The following is an 18,691-nucleotide window of genomic DNA, read 5'->3' as shown; positions in this document are numbered from 1 at the left end:
TCTATAAATAGGAAGATGATCAACATTATTTTAGTTTTACCTTCATTGCAGCTATTAAAACCGCCTTTGCTTTATCTTACTTATCGTCTTCTAACTTTTCTTCCCATATTCTCAGCTCTTCTCTTCTAACTTTCTTCAAACTTCATAAACATGTTAAACTTAACTTATGGTGTTGATGAGGAGAATCAGCCCGCTCCACTGGCTGTTGCAGTCCCTATTCATGGAGGAGACTCCATTTTCACCGGTAAAGAGGAGGTTCTCCCATCAGTGGAGGAGATTATTCCCCGCAATCCCGATGTAAAACTGGATTTTCATCGGCCGCCGAAGGCTGTGGTTGAGGTTTTTCGGTCTTCTATGATGGCAAGCACTTGGTGGAGTTCAAGGCCAAGTATGGCCTCCCTGACCAAGTGGAGCTTGTACCTGCCAATAATGATGAAGTGCACATTTATCGTCCTGGGTACTGCCTCTCTGCGCTTTCTCGTTCACCATTGGCTCTTCATTCCCTCTTCCTCCGCTGGTGGAGGAGTTTTGCCATTTAATCATCCCGCTCAGCTCGCTCTCTTGGTCTATAAGGTGATCAAGATGCTATCGAAGTTTGCCGAGTTAGCTGGTGTCGAGGTCAACTGTATGGAATTTGGTGCACCTGTTCACGCCCAGAAGCCTGGAATCGCACTCATGAGTATTGGTGTTTACTTTTACCTTTCTACACATTCTTATACTTTGAATTTGTGAATTAACTTTCCTCGTTTTGCAGCTTCCGCTCGACCTCTTTAGTTGGTGGTGCATCTCGCTGACTGGATTAGACAAATCCTTCCCTTTATTGCAAGGATTCGTGATTAGTCTAGCTTTTGGTAAAAGTACAAGCCGACCTCCCTTCCCAAAGGCAATGTTGTTCTTTTGAAGGTGTTGTGCTTGCATTCGCCTATTTTATTATGCTTATCTGTCTACATTCCTTTCTAGGACCCGCTAGGGATGATGCCAAAAGGAACTTGGCGTCAAAGCCTTATTTTAGGAGGAGGAGGAGGGGTGCCGCTCCCTATACTTCTTCCCCTAATTCAACTTCCATAACCGCTTTTCCCTTGGCTCCTCCCTGTATTGAGGACAAGGAGGTTTCTCCACATGACGTGGATCTAAGGCCCAAGAAGAGGAATGTCGTAGATGGGGGAGATGGCATATCGTGGCGATCGATCTATCAGGAACCTCTCCTAAGGCCATGGATCACGACCTCATACTGATGCCAATCGAGGAGCATGTAAGGGTAGCCTCAGAGGTGCCTAACTTGGTGGAACTTTACTTTGCTGCTTCCCCCAACCTGATGAGGTAGTTGAGAATGCAACTGATGATGCTCCTGCTCGTCCCGGGCATGGGAAGGCCTTGTCTTCTGGGCCACTTCAAGAAGATTCCTACGTTGATAAATGGAAAAACCAGATGCTCGCCGAACAGGAAGATGTGCGGGTTGAGCATGATGGTGATGAGTTTGGCTCTGACCTTGACCTTGAGGACCTCGAGATGATCGATAGTGAGACTACTCAGGTTGAGGTTAGGGTGGGGTAGGGGGAGAGGGCTCAAAGACTATTATGATTCCCATGAATTGTAATTTGCTGAAGGATATTGAGGACGTGGTTAAGCCCGCGATCCCCTCTGTTCTGAAACCGAACATGAGACTCTCCGGGTGTTGAGATTCAGCACCCTATCAAAGAGCATCGTCAGTCTCGCTCTCAAGGTAAGTATCCTCTATTTTTATTGTCTTTTCTTTGCTTCGGTTTGTTTCTAAGTATTAATCTTACTTTTCTTTGATTTGTAGACCATTATCTTAGAGATTGAGAGTGTGCAAAGAGAGAAGAAGCGAAAGGAGATCGACCAAAGATTACAAACTAAGTACGTGTAGTTTCGCAGAAAGTACAGGGAGGCTCAGAGACGGCTTCGTAAGGAGGGCGACGTGCTTGCTTTGCAGAAGGAGCTGAGGAAGAAGGATGAGGAATTGCTCGCAACGGTAGAGTGATTCAGCATTATCAAGGGTGCATTAAGGAGGAAAGAAGAGGAGCGCGAACTGAGCAAGGGCATGAAAGCCCAGTGTAGTGAACTTCAGAGCTAGATTGACCAACTGCAAAGTTAGTTGTATGAGTGTTAGTTTGAGATGGACGCTCTCAAGGGGGAGGAAACAGCTGCTCGAGGAGGAGTCCTCCCGAATGGAGACTCGAAGGAGGGCCGCCCTTTTAGAGTTAGTGAACAGGACCTTACACTCTGAACGGGACAATGTTCAATTGATGGCTGAAGCTAAGGAGGCTAGGCTCAAGGAGAGAATTAGTGAATTGGAGAAAGAGAACTCTGAGTTGCTCGAACAAATTTTTGCTATGGAGGGAAAGAATGCCCGATTGCTCGAATGGCCCTCTACGTCTCACGCCTCTGAGTTTCCTGTCAATCCTCGAGAGAAGTATGAGAAGTGGATCCTCGCCGAAGCCTGCATATATGTGATTCGTGAGTTAAATCAGACAAGCTTGTCTTTGATATGGCCATTGAGGAGGCCCGAGTCAAAGTTCGTGAAGCTTGGTTGGCCTGTGGCTATGAGCTTGCCACGCCTTAGCCTAATGACTACGACGATGATGAATGGGGCTTTGGCCAATTTGAGGATAGTGCCTGGTGTGACTCTACATACAATCGAGGCGAGGATGGAGAAGACGGCGGGAACTGGGCTGGTGACGACCACTAGATGTTGTACCTCGTTTTTTGTTTAACTTCATGTATTATAGTTTTTGTTGGCGTCTTTGAACGCCTTTGTAAAGACTATTTGTTTTTTGCTTTATGTGTACCTTCCTTATCTATGTATGTTTTGCTTCTGTACTTTTGGTTTTTGCTTCTACACCTTATTCCCTCATTGTTATCCTTTATGTTGCGATAGTAGTGGGATTGAGTGGCGATGGGCCGTATCAGCTGATAACTGTGATTTTTACGTGTTTTATACCCATTCTTACCTAAGCTTTGTGCATTAACTGCTATAAATTTATCCCAAAATGCTTACAAGTTACGCTTGATTGCAGGTTTGAACGAAAAGATGACAAATACCAAAGATCGGCTCAAAAAGGAGTGAAATCTGCCAAGTGTCAAAAGACAACTGAAAGGGGGAACAAAATGACCTGTGCGGTCCGCACTGTTTTGTCACGCGGCCGCACAGAAGAGTTTAGAGGCTGGGCATTTTCAAGGTCAACCTGCGCGGTCCACACTGTTTTGCCACGCGGCCGCGTAGGAAAGTTCAGAGGCCATGCCATTTTTAAGTCAAGATGCGCGGTCCGCGCCCCATTTTACGCGGTTCGCGCCTAAGAGTGTCAGAGACCCAATCATTCAAGGCAAAAGCCCACGCGGCCGCACACCTAATCAGTGCGGTCTGCGTGGATGAAGTTCACGCGGCCGCGCGTCACATTTGTGTGGTCCGCGTCCCTAGTGCCAGAAGCAAGATATGAAGACCCAAAACCCTACGCGGCCGTGCGTCATTTGTGCGCGGTCCGCGCCAGACCCTCAGGGGTATTTTTGTCCAGTTTTTCCTATGTAGTATAAATAGAACATTTTACTTTTTAGGATCAGTTTTTTTTTGGGAGTTTTGGTTTCGTATCAGATAGCAGCTGAACTCGAGATTTCATGGTTTTAGCCTATTTTGGGCAATTTCTTCTAGTATTAACGTGGAATTGAGTAGATTTACATTGTATTTAATTATTATGTCAATTTCATCTACTATTTCTTCAATTTCTGTTTCTATTATGACTAGCTAAACCCATTATCTAGGGTTGTGGCTCAACTATAGTGTGAGTAATTAATGGGTGTGATTGTTTAGTGCATGAATGATGTTGGGTATTTGTTATTTGGATTAATATTATGTTTTCATTAAGATTTGGTGGTTGCAAACACTAAGTCTAGCTTAGTGAGTCTTGACTCTTCTTGAGAAAGAGAGTCTATGACCCCAAGATTAATTCCAACAAGGAATTGGGATGGACCCATGAGAATGGTAGTCCCAATTAATGGGTTAAACTTCGAGAGAGTAATTACTCAACTTGAACCATAAGTTGCTTGGGCAAATTGGCCTACCCAATTGGTCTCTCGAGAGTCAATTGGGCAAAATCACTCTCTCTACCGAGAGGTGTGAGAGTGGGTGCAAAAGTACAACGGTTATAGCATAAGTCCCATATTCATCATTCTTGCATTAGGAATCTCTACCCGTTAGTTGACCACCTAGATGCATGCCACGACCCTAGTGCCTTTCTCTATATTGCATACAACTTAGAATCAATATCTTAGCCTAACTTAGCTTTAAATTTGTAGTTGCTATATTGTAGTTGATAATCAAAAGAAAACCAAAAATGTTAGAAGATCAATTAGGAGCTAAAACATAGTCCTAGACCATACAAACACTCAACTCCAAATTGAATCTCCCTGTGGAAAATTGACCCCGATACCGCTATTGGGTAAAAGTATTAGCGCCCACTCTTCCTTAGGTTGAGTCCGCTGCGATCATTTTTTGGCGCCGTTACCGGGGAGCTTTACGGTGTTGACTATTTGTGTAGCTAGTATTGAGTTTTGCTTCTCTTTCCTTCTTATTTACTGACTTTGTTTGTGTCGATCAATCAGGTACAATGGCTCTTAATACAAATGACCCTCTCGGCAATGTGATAGCGGGGGAGGAGGTAGAGGATCTAGAACAAGATGAGGTCTTACCTCAACTCCCACGGAGAGGCCGACATTTCAATATAAATGCAAAGGAGAACAACAACATTCCAGACCCTCCTCCGGCACCGCCGAGAGTGGTTCCCAGAGTTCTACCAAATCAAGGATACGCCAGTGCTATTGTTCCTCCCCGAATCCGGGCGGGGAACTTTCAAATCACAAATGTTATGCTGACCTTGCTCGAGCAAAGAGGTTATTTCATGGGTGCCTCCAATCAAAATGCCTACAAGCACTTGAAGGGGTTTGTGGATACATGTTGGGGTAGCAAGCAGACAAACATGTCCGAGGATGCGTTGAGATTGAGGCTTTTCCCGTTTTCTCTTCGGGGTAAAGCATTGGATTGGTTAGAAAGGCTCCCCAATCATTCTATTACAACATGGAATGAATTGGCGGACAAATTTATTGCCAAGTTCTTCTCTCCAAGTCATATGGTAGCTCTTCGGGATGAAATTCTAGCTTTCAAGCAAGAGCCAACAGAACCTTTGCATGAGATATGGGAAAAATATAGAACAATGGTGAAAGAGTGCCCTAATAACGACATGACCGAAGCTATGATTCAACAAACCTTTTATCGGGGCATCAACACCACAAATCAATGCATTTTGAACCAGTTGGCCGGAGGGAACTTTATGAAACTTTCTTACCAAGAGGCATGTGATGTACTTGATGAAATGGCCGACACCTCTTCGGCATGGCAAAGCCGAGCAAATGTGCCCCAAGGTGACCCCACGGTCATCCATTTGCACAAGGAATTGCACGATCATGGCCAAGCTATAGCCGAGCTTACTACAACTATGAATCAATTGTCAAAGGCGCAATTGCAACAAGTCCAAAACCCGCGCCAAGTCAACGCAATGGAAGGTGTTTCTATGTTGAAAATGAGGCAAAGAGGACAACAACCTCAAGGTAATTGTGAACAATATGACAACAACAATGATGGTAGTGGATATTCGAATGAAGGTTTTGATGACCAAAGTGAGGAAGTCCAATATGTCAACAACTATCAAGGGAATAGAGGTAATCAAGGGAATCAACAATGGAGACCCCAAGGTAATTGGGGCAATCAACAAGGTGGCAATTGGAATTACAACAACAATCAAGGAGGCAATTGGGGGAACAATAATTCGGGGAATCAAGGTAATTGGAATGGGAACAACAATTGGAACAACAACAATGGTGGTCAAGGTGGTTGGAACAACAATGGTGGACAAGGTAATAGGGGGCAAGACTTTCAAAGGCCCCCAATGTATCAACAACCCAATAACCCGCCTCCCTTTCCTTCTCAAGATCTGAGTTCGTCCGGAAGCGAGATGGGGAGAATTGAAAGCATGTTCGAACAAATGATGAAAAAGAACCAAGATTCTGAGGCCCAATTAGCTTCGCATAACACATCTATTCGGAACTTGGAAGTGCAATTAGGCCAAATCTCTCAGTCTTTAAATACTCGCCCAAAGGGTGCTCTACCAAGTGATACGGTAGTAAACCCCAAGGGTGGGCATAATAATCATGTGATGGCAGTGACAACGCGAAGTGGAAGAGGCGGTGATGTGCATGCCTCAAGAGGAAACCAAGTTGTGGTAGATGAAGATGAGTTACGAAATGATGAGATCCCGTTGGTAGTTGAGGATGTTGTTGAACAAAGTGCAAGTGATGATGTGAGAATTGAAATTGATGAGGGGGAGGAGGAGACTCAAGAGGCCGTGAACCCGTCTAGGTAACACGTCATTGATATGCCCGAACCGGTGGTGCCAAAAGCCAAGGCACCCTTGCCTAGACCTCCTTCGCCTATCCTCAACGGTTGGCCAAGCAAAAGGGTGACAACCAATTTAAGAAATTCATTGAAATGATGAAGAGTTTGACTATCAACGTGCCTTTGGTGGAGGCATTCGAGCAAATACCGGGATACACAAAGTTCATGAAAGATTTAGTTACAAAAAAGAGATCAATGGAGTGTGAGACAATCAAGATGACCCATCAAGTGAGCGCAATTGTGCATTCTATGGCTCCGAAACTTGAGGATCCCAGTGCATTCACTATCCCATGTACCATTGGAAGTGCTGACTTTGCAAAAGCCCTTTGTGACTTGGGGGCAAGTATCAATTTAATGCCATATTCGGTCTTCAAGACCTTGGGAATCGGACAACCTCGTCCAACTTCTATGAGGCTTCAAATGGCGGACCGGTCAATGAAGCGGCCTTTAGGAATTATTGATGATGTCCTTGTTCATGTTGATAAGTTCATATTGCCGGCCGATTTCATGATTGCGAAGTGGATTTCGAGGTGCCTATCATTCTTGGAAGGCCCTTCCTAGCTATGGGGAAGGCCTTGGTTGATGTGAAAGTGGGAGAATTGACCTTCCGTGTTGGTGATGAAAAGGTGGTGTTCCACGCATGCAAATCAATGAGGCAACCAAATAGCACCGAGGTATGTTCGTTTTTTGACATTGTCACGACGGTGATAGTGGATGACACAAGCGCAATGGCAAATGTTGAGGACCCACTTGAGGCTGTGCTATTGAACATGGATGTTGATGATGATGCTAGAAGGGTGGAGTGTGTGAACGCATTACATGGCATGGGCTCGTATTCTTATGAACCGAGAAAGTTATATCTTGATCTTGAAAACCGCAAAACTCCACCCACCAAGCCATCTATTGAGGAGCCACCGGTGTTGGAGCTGAAACCACTTCCTCCTCACCTCAGGTATGAATTTCTTGGTCCTAATTTCACTTCGCCAGTTATTCTTTCTTCTTGCTTGACTAACGTGCAGGTTGACGCCACTTTGGCGGTTCTTCAAAAGCGCAAGCGGGCGATTGGATGGACCTTGGTGGATATTCGGGGTATTAGCCCCGCGTTTTGCATGCACAAGATAATATTGGAGGAGGATGATAGGCCGTCTCTTGAACATCAAAGGAGACTCAATGAGGCCATGCAAGAGGTGGTCAAAAAGGAAGTCATCAAGTGGCTTGACGCCGGTGTGGTGTATCCAATTTCTGACAGTTCGTGGACTTCTCCGGTACAATATGTGCCAAAGAAGGGAGAAATGACGGTGGTGACCAATAACAACAATGAACTTATTCCGACTCGTACTGTGACGGGTTGGAGGGTATGCACGGACTACCGTAAGTTGAACAAGGTGACTAGAAAGGATCATTTCCCATTGTCGTTCTTGGACCAAATGCTTGATCATCTTGCGGGCCGGGCTTTCTATTGTTTTCTGGATGGGTATTCAGGCTATAGCCAAATTCTCATTGCCCCGGAAGACCAAGAAAAGACAACCTTCATATGTCCTTATGGCACATTCGCCTTCTCTCGAATGCCATTTGGATTATGTAATGCACCGGCGACCTTCCAACGATGTATGATGGCAATCTTCACCGACATGGTGGAGGACATATTGGAGGTCTTCATGGATGATTTTAGTGTGGTTGGGGACTCATTTGGTGATTGCTTGCAAAACTTGGATCGTGTGTTGGCCCGATGCGAAGACACAAACTTGGTTCTCAATTGGAGAAATGCCATTTTATGGTAGAAGAAGGAATTGTGTTGGGTCACAAAATTTCAAAAAGAGGGATTGAGGTTGATAAGGCAAAAATTGAGGTTATCTCAAGGCTCCCTCCCCCTACTTTTGTCAAAGGGGCGAGGAGTTTTCTTGGACACGCGGTTTTTTACCGAAGATTCATCAAAGACTTTTCTAAGGTAGTTAACCCGTTGTGTAAATTGCTAGAGAAAGATGCCAAATATGTGTTCGATGAGAGATGTATGGAGGCTTTCGAGCTTCTAAAGCACAAGTTGACGACTACCCCCATCATTACCGCACCAAATTGGAGCTTGCCCTTTGAGCTCATGTGCGATGCTAGTGATGTTGCGGGAGGGGGAGGGCAGTCTTGGGCCAAAGAATTAACAAAATGTTCCATCCGGTGTACTACGCAAGTAAGACAACGAATGAAGCTCAAAGGAATTACACGGTCACCGAGAAGGAATTGCTTGCCATTGTTTTTGCCATGGAGAAGTTTCGCCCATACCTTATGGGGGCCAAAGTGATTATTCATACCGATCACGCCGCCCTTAGGTACTTGATGACGAAGAAAGACTCGAAAGCGGGGTTAATGAGATGGGTGCTTCTTCTTCAAGAATTTGATTTGGAGATTGTTGATAGAAAGGGTAGTGAAAATAAAGTGGCGAATCACTTGTCTCGATTGGAGGAGGAAGGGAGGCCTTTGGACGGCCTTGAGATAAATGATGCTTTTCCGGATGAACAACTCCTCTCGGTTTCAATGCTAGACATGCCATGGTTTGCCGACATTGCCAATTATCTTGTTACCGGTGTGATTCCGTATGAGCTCTCTTCTAACCAAAGGAAGAAGCTCAAGAGGGATTGTTTGGACTACTATTGGGATGAGCCGTATCTTTTCAAAATTTGCACCGATGGTGTAATTCGCCGGTGTGTTCCCGAAGAAGAGCAATTGAATATTGTAGAAGCTTGTCACTCTTCGCCCTATGGTGGCCATCATGGCGGGGCGAGGATGACGTCTAAAGTGTTGAGTTGTGGTTTCTATTGGCCTTCTTTGTTCAAGGATTCCGGTGACTTTGTGAAAAGATGTGATGAATGCCAACGTGCCGGAGGGATTTCGAAGAAAGATGAGATGCCCCTTAACATGATTCTAGAGGTTGACATTTTTGATGTTTGGGGGATAGACTTTATGGGACCATTTGTAAGTTCTTGTGGCAACACCTACATCTTGGTAGCGGTTGATTATGTGTCAAAATGGGTTGAGGCCATAGCTTTGCCAAATAATGAAGCTTGAAGTGTGGTGGAGTTCTTGAAAAAGAGTATCTTCACGAGGTTTGGCACTCCACGTGCTATCATCAGTGATGGGGGTTCTCATTTTTGCAACCGGGCTTTTGACTCTTTGCTAGCAAAGTATGGGGTAAATCACAAGGTGACCACTCCTTATCATCCTCAAGCGAGTGGTCAAGTTGAGGTGTCTAACCATGAGATCAAGAGTATTTTGTCCAAGACTGTCAATGCAAATAGGACCGACTGGTCGAAGAAATTGGATGATGCTCTTTGGGCTTATCGTACAGCTTTCAAGACTCCAATTGGTATGTCGCCGTATCGGTTAGTGTTTGGGAAGGCTTGTCATCTTCCGGTAGAATTGGAACATAAGGCTATGTGGGCCCTGAAAAAGTTGAACTTAGAATGGGATGTCGCGGCAAATCTCCGGGTTGAGCAATTGAATGAACTTGATGAATTTAGGTTTCATGCTTACTCCAGCTCGTCCTTGTATAAGGACAAGATGAAGTACCTTCACGAAAAGTATGCCCGAGGGAAGGAATTCAAAGTTGGTGACATGGTTCTTCTTTTCAACTCCCGGTTGAGGTTATTTCTGGGCAAGCTGAAGTCTAAGTGGAGTGGCCCATTTGAAGTGGTTGGTGTAACTCCCTTTGGTGCCATTGATCTCAAAAATAAGAAGGGTGAAGTTTTCCGGGTCAATGGGCATCGTGTCAAGCACTATTTAGGAAAGATTGATGACACCACGTGGTGGCACTCATTCATTTGAAATGACTGTAATGGTAACACGCGTCGTGCCGCGACGTTAAATCAGGTGCTTCTTGGGAGGCAACCTATGTCTTTTTCTTTTTATTTGTTTTTTTGTTGTAGAGTAGAATTTTTGAGCTGATAATTTGTGACGTGTTGCAGGGATAATGTTGAACCAGTGTAGGGCAAAATGTGCAAAAAATGGTCAGTCTCTGAATATGGCCTCCGCGGCCGCGCAGCAAAACAGTGCGGTCCGCGTAGGTGTGAGCAGCTGAAAGGCTAAGACCCAGAAGACCCAGCGCGGCCGCGTGACATTTCTGTGCGGTCCGTGCTGGAGGACCAAGAATTGCATGCTCTCTGACAAAGTCCCATGCGGCAGCGCACCAAAACAGTGCAGTCCGCGTGGATTGAACAGCTAAAGTGAAAGATGCAAAATCCAGCACGGTCCCCGTCCATTTCTGTGCGGCCGTGTTGGTAGGTGGGTACTGGGTCCCAGGGCTTTTCTATAAATAGAGGCCTTGGGCCTCATTTTAACCTTTTCGCCAATTTTACACCTGAGCTCTAATTTTCACTGTTCATCAACATTAATTGGGCACATAGTTGAAATCTCATTAATCCCTGGTAACAACTCTCATTCATTTCAATCATAGTCTAATTTTTGTTTTGTTTAATTGCTTTCTACTAGTGTAACTTCTTACTTTCGTCTTTTTCTTCTTAGTTTAACTGTTAGATTAGATTTTTGTGTGTTTTTGTTTAAATCATGGGCATGGAATCTTGTTAAGTAACTGAGCAGGGACACTTAGGACCCAAAAAGGTGAACAAAAATTGGATTTAATTGAACAAACACCCGGCTCAGTTAAATTAGCCCTACGTGGCCGCGTAGCATTTGTGCGCGGTCCGCGTGACTCTGGATAAGAGATGATGAACCTCTCTGCGCGGACCGCGTATCATTTCTGTGCGGTCCGCATGAGCCCAGCGCGGCCGCGGTCCAAAATAGTGCGGACCACGTGTGAAGAGTTCAGAGAGGTCAATATTTTGGCATTTCACCTGCGCGGACCGCGTACCATTTTTGTGCGGTCCACGCTGAACCAACACGGCCGCGTACCATTTCTGTGTGGACTGTGTCGGTTTATTCAGAGAGGTATGTGTTGGTGTTAGTATACTGCGCGGACCGCGTGCCTTTTGGTGCGGTCTGCGCCCCCTCTGCCTGTGTAACTGTGTCTGTACTCTTTTCATTCAACTGAACTGTCCGCTTCACCTTATGTGCTTCTACTAACAATGTTAGACATGTATTCCTTGTAGACAATGGCTAAAAAATGAGCGGGCAAAGAAATACAACCCGGGAGAGGGGGTTCCACCCGAGGAGGGAAAAGCAGGCGGATTGTGAAACTCACTCCTCAAACCAGGGAATTGATAAAGAAAACCCGGAAGATAATCCGGGAAGCTGATAGAGCTGCATCTCATTCCACGGGGAGTGAGTATGCACCTTCACGGAGCATTACCTCGGAGTCTGCCCCCACCCACATGTCCACTTCATTTCAGCTCCGTGATTCCCCTTCCCCGGATCATGATAATGTAGCCTCCTCCAAGAAGCCGGTTAATGTCATCTCAGACTCGTCTGATGAGTCCGTAGCAAGAGAAGAAGAGCAATACTCCACATCTCCCACAGCTTCATTATCAGGGGAGAGTGGAGGATATGTTGAGGGAGGTGAGCCACAGGTCGGGGGGATTGAGCGTACTAGAAAACCGGAGGCATGGGCAGACATGCTTGTTAGTGAGGTTGCTTTCCACAGATTCCGAGAGTGGTGGCCCAGAAGGAAACTTATTCCGGAGAGGAAGTTCATAGATGCCGATCTTGTCCCTCTCAACCCTCATGTGCAAGCACAATTCCGCACTAGGGAGGGTTGGGGCTTCTTCAAAGAACGTGTTGAAATGGCGAATGAGCATATGGTGAAGGAGTTCTACAGCAATGTTCACCATATAGTTCGGGACTCCAAAGTAACTAAAGTGAGGGACAAGATAGTTGTGTTTGATGGCAAATCGTTGAATGAATTTCTGGGGTTCAGAGAAGAGGATGAATCACAATATTTAGAAAAGCTAGCAATGAAAGAGGAGGTTCGTCCTTGGTTGGCCGAGCACTTGGCAGCCCCGGGTACAATCCCAGTCTAGTTGAAAGCACAAGAAAATATTTTTAGGAACACCCTGAACTTTGAAGCCAAAGGGTGGTTGACTTTCGTGTGTAGTCGGCTTGACCCGTCTACACATGATCACTCCATTCCCTTCCCTCGTGCTGTCTTAGTAGCATCTATCATGGTGGGTTTCCCTCTGAATATGGGTAATATTATGTCGAGAGTGATTTCTACAGTTGGTAATGAGACCCAAACAAACTACCCATTCCCAAACACACTCTCTTTGTACTTCAGAGAATTGAAAGTGAAGGAAAAAGAAATATGATGTCAAGGTACCTCCGGTGACCCCGTACTCATGGTATAGTCAGCTGGGTCCAGACAACCTTAAGAGGGGCAAGAGGAATGTGGTATCCACTTCCACCGCACCTGGCCAGTCTGAGGAGCCAGCGGTCATTGAGCAGCCCAGTGAGCCTTCCACCATTCCTGCTACTGATGAGGCATTGCCTCCAGGTCCGTCGTCAACAGCTGGTCCTTCTACTGCAGCTGACCCGATAGTCCCTTCATCAAAGACTCACCGGTTCACCGCAAACCAGCTCACCCATTCCCTTGCCAGTTTGAACAATTGGATGTCAGCTGGGACATCAAAGTTGTCCATATTGACCACTGCTGTACAGGCACAGGGAGTGCCAGTTACTGTTGAGATTCCTTCCTCCATTGAGGAGGCACTGAAGAAGATCCTGGCCAACCAGGAAAAGATGATGGCGAAGCAAGATGCCTTGACTAAGGCGGTTGGGGCACATGGCAAAGCATTGGAGAAATTGGCTCGGGAGCACAAGAAGCTGAGGAAATAGAAGGCTTCCAAGGAGTCAGTGACACAGTTGAGAGTGGATGTGGACAAGCTCATGGCGGATTAGTTGCCACTTGACCTACTATTTGGGGACCCGACTATAGAGCCGGCAGCTGCACAGGTACAAGAGGAAGAGCAGAGGCCGAAGAAGAAGAGGAAACTCCCTAGCACTAAGGGAGATGTGATTGAGGTAGCACCAGTTCAGGAGAGTCCCTCCACTGCCCCACCAGTTGATGAGCCAGTTCTTGAGTAGGCACCTGTCCCAGCAGTACAGCAGCAGCAGGCCGGGGACCAGTCTGAGGTCCCCGCCAGTACAGAGGACTTAGGAGCCATTGACCAGCATAGGGTGATGGATGAGGCTTGAGGGGCCTTTTATATCCTTTCTTTCATTTTTGTGCTTATTTTGATAGTTAGCATTGGGGACAATGCTAGCTTTTATTCGTGGGGGTGCGACCCTACTATTTGGATTGACTGTTGGATTACTGTATATATTCTTTTACTTTCTGCACATTCGTAGTTGTAGATGGCTTGTATATAACTGTTCATTCTAGATGCTCTCAAATTCTACGTATATATTTATTCTACCTGGTTGTATATTCTACTCCCCTTTTGTATATATTCATTCAGTTTTCATTTTGGTTTTCTATTTTTTGTTAAAATTTTTCGTTTTAGTTGCAAAGCTAGGCTCGTAGCCTTTTTGTTTTGTTTTGGCATTTGCAATAAGCCCTTGGTTTTCTTAATGCCACGGTTCTTTCCAAGGGTAGATGTTGTGCGAACCGGGTGGCTCTTCCCAATGATAGATGGCGTGACAACCTTCTTAAGGGTTTGAGTCCATTTTTTATTTTTCTTTTTGATTTTCAAGTTTTTGTAGTTAAGGGTACCTCAGGCAAAGCTTCACTTGGGCCTAGCACATTTGCCTTTGGTCCTATGGTCAAAGACATTATGTTGTGTTTAGGATGGTGAAAGTTGTGGCCTTGAGACTCTATCATCGTGTGGTCATTTTGGACCATTGTGCGCTTGAATCATATCTAAGGTCGTTGTGGGCCCCCGACTCCGTCTTTGGCAATCCTTGAGTATGTGTAGTGAAAATTCGAATCCTGAGCCCAAGTACCGAGCCGATGGTCTAGAACTTGCCCTGAATGTCTGTTGAGGCGAAATCATAGGTGGAACTTGACTTGAGACGTGATTATAGGCTCTCCTTGATCCAAAACGCAAAATTTGAACAATTTCCATAACCTACCAATGAAATAATCCCTAGTTCAACCCTTTGGAGCCTTAAACCTTTTTCGTTCATGAACCAAGCTACAAGCCTATACCCGTTCTTAACGAGACCCTCTCTTGGCACCCAAATCTTCCCTTGAGTAAATGACAAATGTCTAAGTTTGGGGGGGAGAGACAAGAAAGGCATCAATGTGGTAAAAAGGTGCAAAAGCAAAAGAAAAGCAAGGCGATGAAAAAGAGAAAAAGACAAAAAGAAAGACAAAAATGAATAAGAACCAAAAAGGGAATCCAAGGACAACAAAAAAAAAGTGAAAAAGGTGTGGAAAAGTGGTATAAAGGAGAAAGGGTTTGAATTGCAAAAGAAAGAGTGATAATGTGTCTCTCTAACCCCTTGAAAGAAGTGAATTACTCAATTGAGTCAAGAAAGTGTGTGCCAAAATAAATCAAAAGAAGTGCTTGAGGGAAGATTGAACCCATTTGAACAAAAACACGTCCTACCTTTACCCAAAGCCTTCACAATGACTCCTCAAAAGCCCTATATGATCTTGAGTTGAGGGAAGCCTACATTAGTGGATACTTACATAAGGGGCAAGCATATGGTACTTAGAGCCGTACTTAGAGCCTTTTCTTTATGAGAGATGAGAGAGAAGTCCATTCACCTCGATTTGTGTGCAAATACTCTAAAAAGGTGAGGTTCACTTAGGGAAAGTCGAGGATGTGTGAGTTTGGGTTCCACAATGACCAAAGAAATTGAGAAAGGTTCCTTGATGAAATATGTCAACTCTTGATGCTCTTGTGTCACACTTGACCCACAAGCTTTCAAAGTTTAAATGTGTTAATGATGCATTCGCATTGAGGGCAATTGTTAGTCCCAATTGATGCTTGTTGAGGTTACTTTAGGATAAGCAGGAATTACGTGGGTGTTGTCCATTGAGGGGTAGGTCTCATTTTATTTGCTTGAGGACAAGCAAAGGGTTAAGTTTGGGGGAGTTGATAACTGTGATTTTTACATGTTTTATACCCATTCTTACCTAAGCTTTGTGCATTAACTGCTATAAATTTGTCCCAAAATGCTTACAAGTTGCGCTTGATTGCAGGTTTGAACGACAAGATGACAAATACCAAAGATCGGCTCAAAAAGGAGTGAAATCTGCCAAGTGTCAAAAGACAACTGAAAGGGGGAACAAAATGACCTGTGCGGTCCGCACTGTTTTGTCACGCGGCCGCATAGGAGAGTTCAGAGGCTGGGCATTCTCAAGGTCAACCTGCACGGTCCACATTGTTTTGCCACGCGGCCGTGCAGGAAAGTTCAGAGGCCATGCCATTTTTAAGTCAAGATGCGCGGTCCGCGCCCCTTTTCACGCGGTCCGCGCCCCTTTTTACGCGGTCCGCGCCTAAGAGTGTCAGAGACCCAATCATTCAAGGCAAAAGCCAACGCAACCGCAAACCTAATCAGTGCGGTCCGCGTGGATGAAGTTCACGCAACTGCGCGTCACATTTGTGCGGTACGCGTCCCCAGTGCCAGAAGCAAGATATGAAGACCCAAAACCCTACGCGGCCGGGCGTCATTTGTGCGCGGTCCGCGCCAGACCCTCAGGGGTATTTTTGTCCGGTTTTTCCTGTGTAGTATAAATAGAACATTTTACTTTTTAGGATCAATTTTTTTTTTGGGAGTTTTGGTTTCGTATCAGATAGCAGCTGAACTCGAGATTTCATGGTTTTAGCCTATTTTGGGCAATTTCTTCTAGTATTAACGTGGAATTGAGTAGATTTACATTGTATTTAATTATTATGTCAATTTCATCTACTATTTCTTCAATTTCTGTTTCTATTATGGCTAGCTAAACCCATTAGCTAGGGTTGTGGCTCAACCGTAGTGTGGGTAATTAATGGGTGTGATTGTTTAGTGCATGAATGATGTTGGGTATTTGTTATTTGGATTAATCTTATGTTTTCATTAAGATTTAGTGGTTGCAAACACTAAGTCTAGCTTAGTGAGTCTTGACTCTTCTTGAGAAAGAGAGTCTATGACCCCAAGATTAATTCCAAGAAGAAATTGGGATGTACCCATGAGAATGGTAGTCCCAATTAACGGGTTAAAACTCGAGAGAGTTATTACCCAACTTGAACCATAAGTTGCTTGGGCAAATTGGCCTACCCAATTGGTCTCGATAGAGTCAATTGAGCAAAATCACTCTCTCTACTGAGAGGTGTGAGAGCGGGTGCAAAAGTGCAACGGTTATAGCATAAGTCCCATATTCATCATTCTTGCATTAGGAATCTCTACCCGTTAGTTGACCACCTAGATGCATGCCACGACCCTAGTGCCTTTCTCTATATTGCATACAACTTAGAATCAATATCTTAGCCTAACTTAGCTTTAAGCTATATTGTAGTTGATAATCAAAAGAAAACCAAAAATGTTAGAAGATCAATTAAGAGCTAAAACATAGTCCTAGACCATACAAACACTCAACTCCAAATTGAAGCTCCCTGTGGAAAATTGACCTCGATACCGCTATTGGGTAAAAGTATTAGCGCCCACTCTTCCTTAGGTTGAGTCCGCTGCGAGCATCAGCCTTTGTTCGAATTTGTTGAACGTGTTTCTAAGCTAGGTCAAGGCCGAGGCCGAGGGCCGATAAGAGTTGTTCGAGCTTTTCAAATGCACCTTTTAGTTAGGTTGAGGCCGAGGTTCGATAGGAGTTGTTTGAGCTGGTCAAATGCACCTTTTAGTTAGGTCAAGGCTGAGGGCCAATATGAGTTGTTCGAGCTATTCAAATGCACCTTTTAGTTAAGTCGAGGCCAAGGCTGCTAGGAGTTATTCGAACTTGTCAAATGCACCGTTTAGTTAGGTCGAGGCCGATAGGAGTTGTTCGAGCTGGTCGAATGTACCTTTTACTTAGGTCGAGGCTGAGGGCTGATAGGAGTTATTCGAGCTAGTCGAACACACCTTTTAGATAGGTCGAGGCCGAGACCGATAGGAGTTGTTCAAGCTGGTCGAATGCACCTTTTCAGTAGAGCAATTTTAATGAATATGTGTCTCATTTATTTCGACATCATTGCATTAGTTACATCATTTCGCCCTGAGGCTAATTTTGGAGAAAATTACAAGTTTTTGGTGATGGCTGGCGTTCCAATCCCAGTCCTAGTCCCAGTATATCTAGTCTCTTCATTGTTTGACTTGGAGATTCTTGGTGAGTCAGGCAATGAAAATGTGTCTATTCCTGCGTACTCCATCTTGAAATGTCTCGTTCGTCGCCTGGTTAAAAACCTCATTGAGAAAAACATGTTGGGATAAAACTCAAGTGAGGGAAAAGAGTACGACTTACGGAACACTCCTTGTTTTTCAAAAGTTTAAGTACTTGAGGTGGCGGATGTTCCAAGTTTTTGGTAGGAGCTTTCCTTCAATAGTCTCTAGTTGGAATGAGCCTTTGTCCGCCTTGCGTATGATTTTCTATGGTCCGTCCCAATTGGCTCCTAATTTGCCTTATCGCGAATCTCTTCCTGCTTAGGTCTTGGCTTTGAGCATGTTGTCCCCGATATTGAGTAACCATGCCTTGGTCTTTCTATTGTAGTAACGTTCTGCTTGTTGTTTCTGTGCGAACATTCTTATGTATGTTGTCACACCTCCTTTTTACCCGCGCCACCGCAAAGGGGCGTAAAGGGAGTTTTTCCAATTAAAGGACAATCGAAACGAGATTTATTTATTTATTTCAGAGTCGCCACTTGGGAGATTTGTGGTGTCCCAAGTCACCGGTTGAATCCCGAATCGAGGAAAATAATGACTCTTTTTAACAGTCTGCACCAGAAATCCGGATAAGGAATTTTGTTAACCCGAGAGAAGGTGTTAAGCATTCCCAAGTTCCGTGGTTCTAGCACGGTCGCTCAACTGTCATATTCGGCTTATTTATCTGATTTTAATACATGTTGAGCCTATGTGCACATTTAAACTGTGTACCGATTTCATTATTATTATTCAAAGAATTGCAACGTCGTGAGAATGCATCTCGAATTGCGCCACATAAATGTACCCGCAATTTTCTATACGTTCCAACTTCGTTGAGATTCGGATTTGGGTCGCATAAATGTGCACTCGAGTTTAAGAAGATAACATTATTAAATACACGCCTAAAGATACTAACGCGTTGTTATTTTGACAAAAGCCGTAAAGTTCACTATGCGGCCTGTCTCGAAATCTAAGTATTTGAAATAACTGTCCGTCGAGGGCCCCACAGTTGGT

This window comes from Nicotiana tabacum, chromosome 16 (genome assembly GCF_000715075.1).
Source record: "Nicotiana tabacum cultivar K326 chromosome 16, ASM71507v2, whole genome shotgun sequence".
Lineage (NCBI taxonomy): Eukaryota > Viridiplantae > Streptophyta > Magnoliopsida > Solanales > Solanaceae > Nicotiana > Nicotiana tabacum.
Note: the sequence above shows the minus strand (reverse complement) of the source record.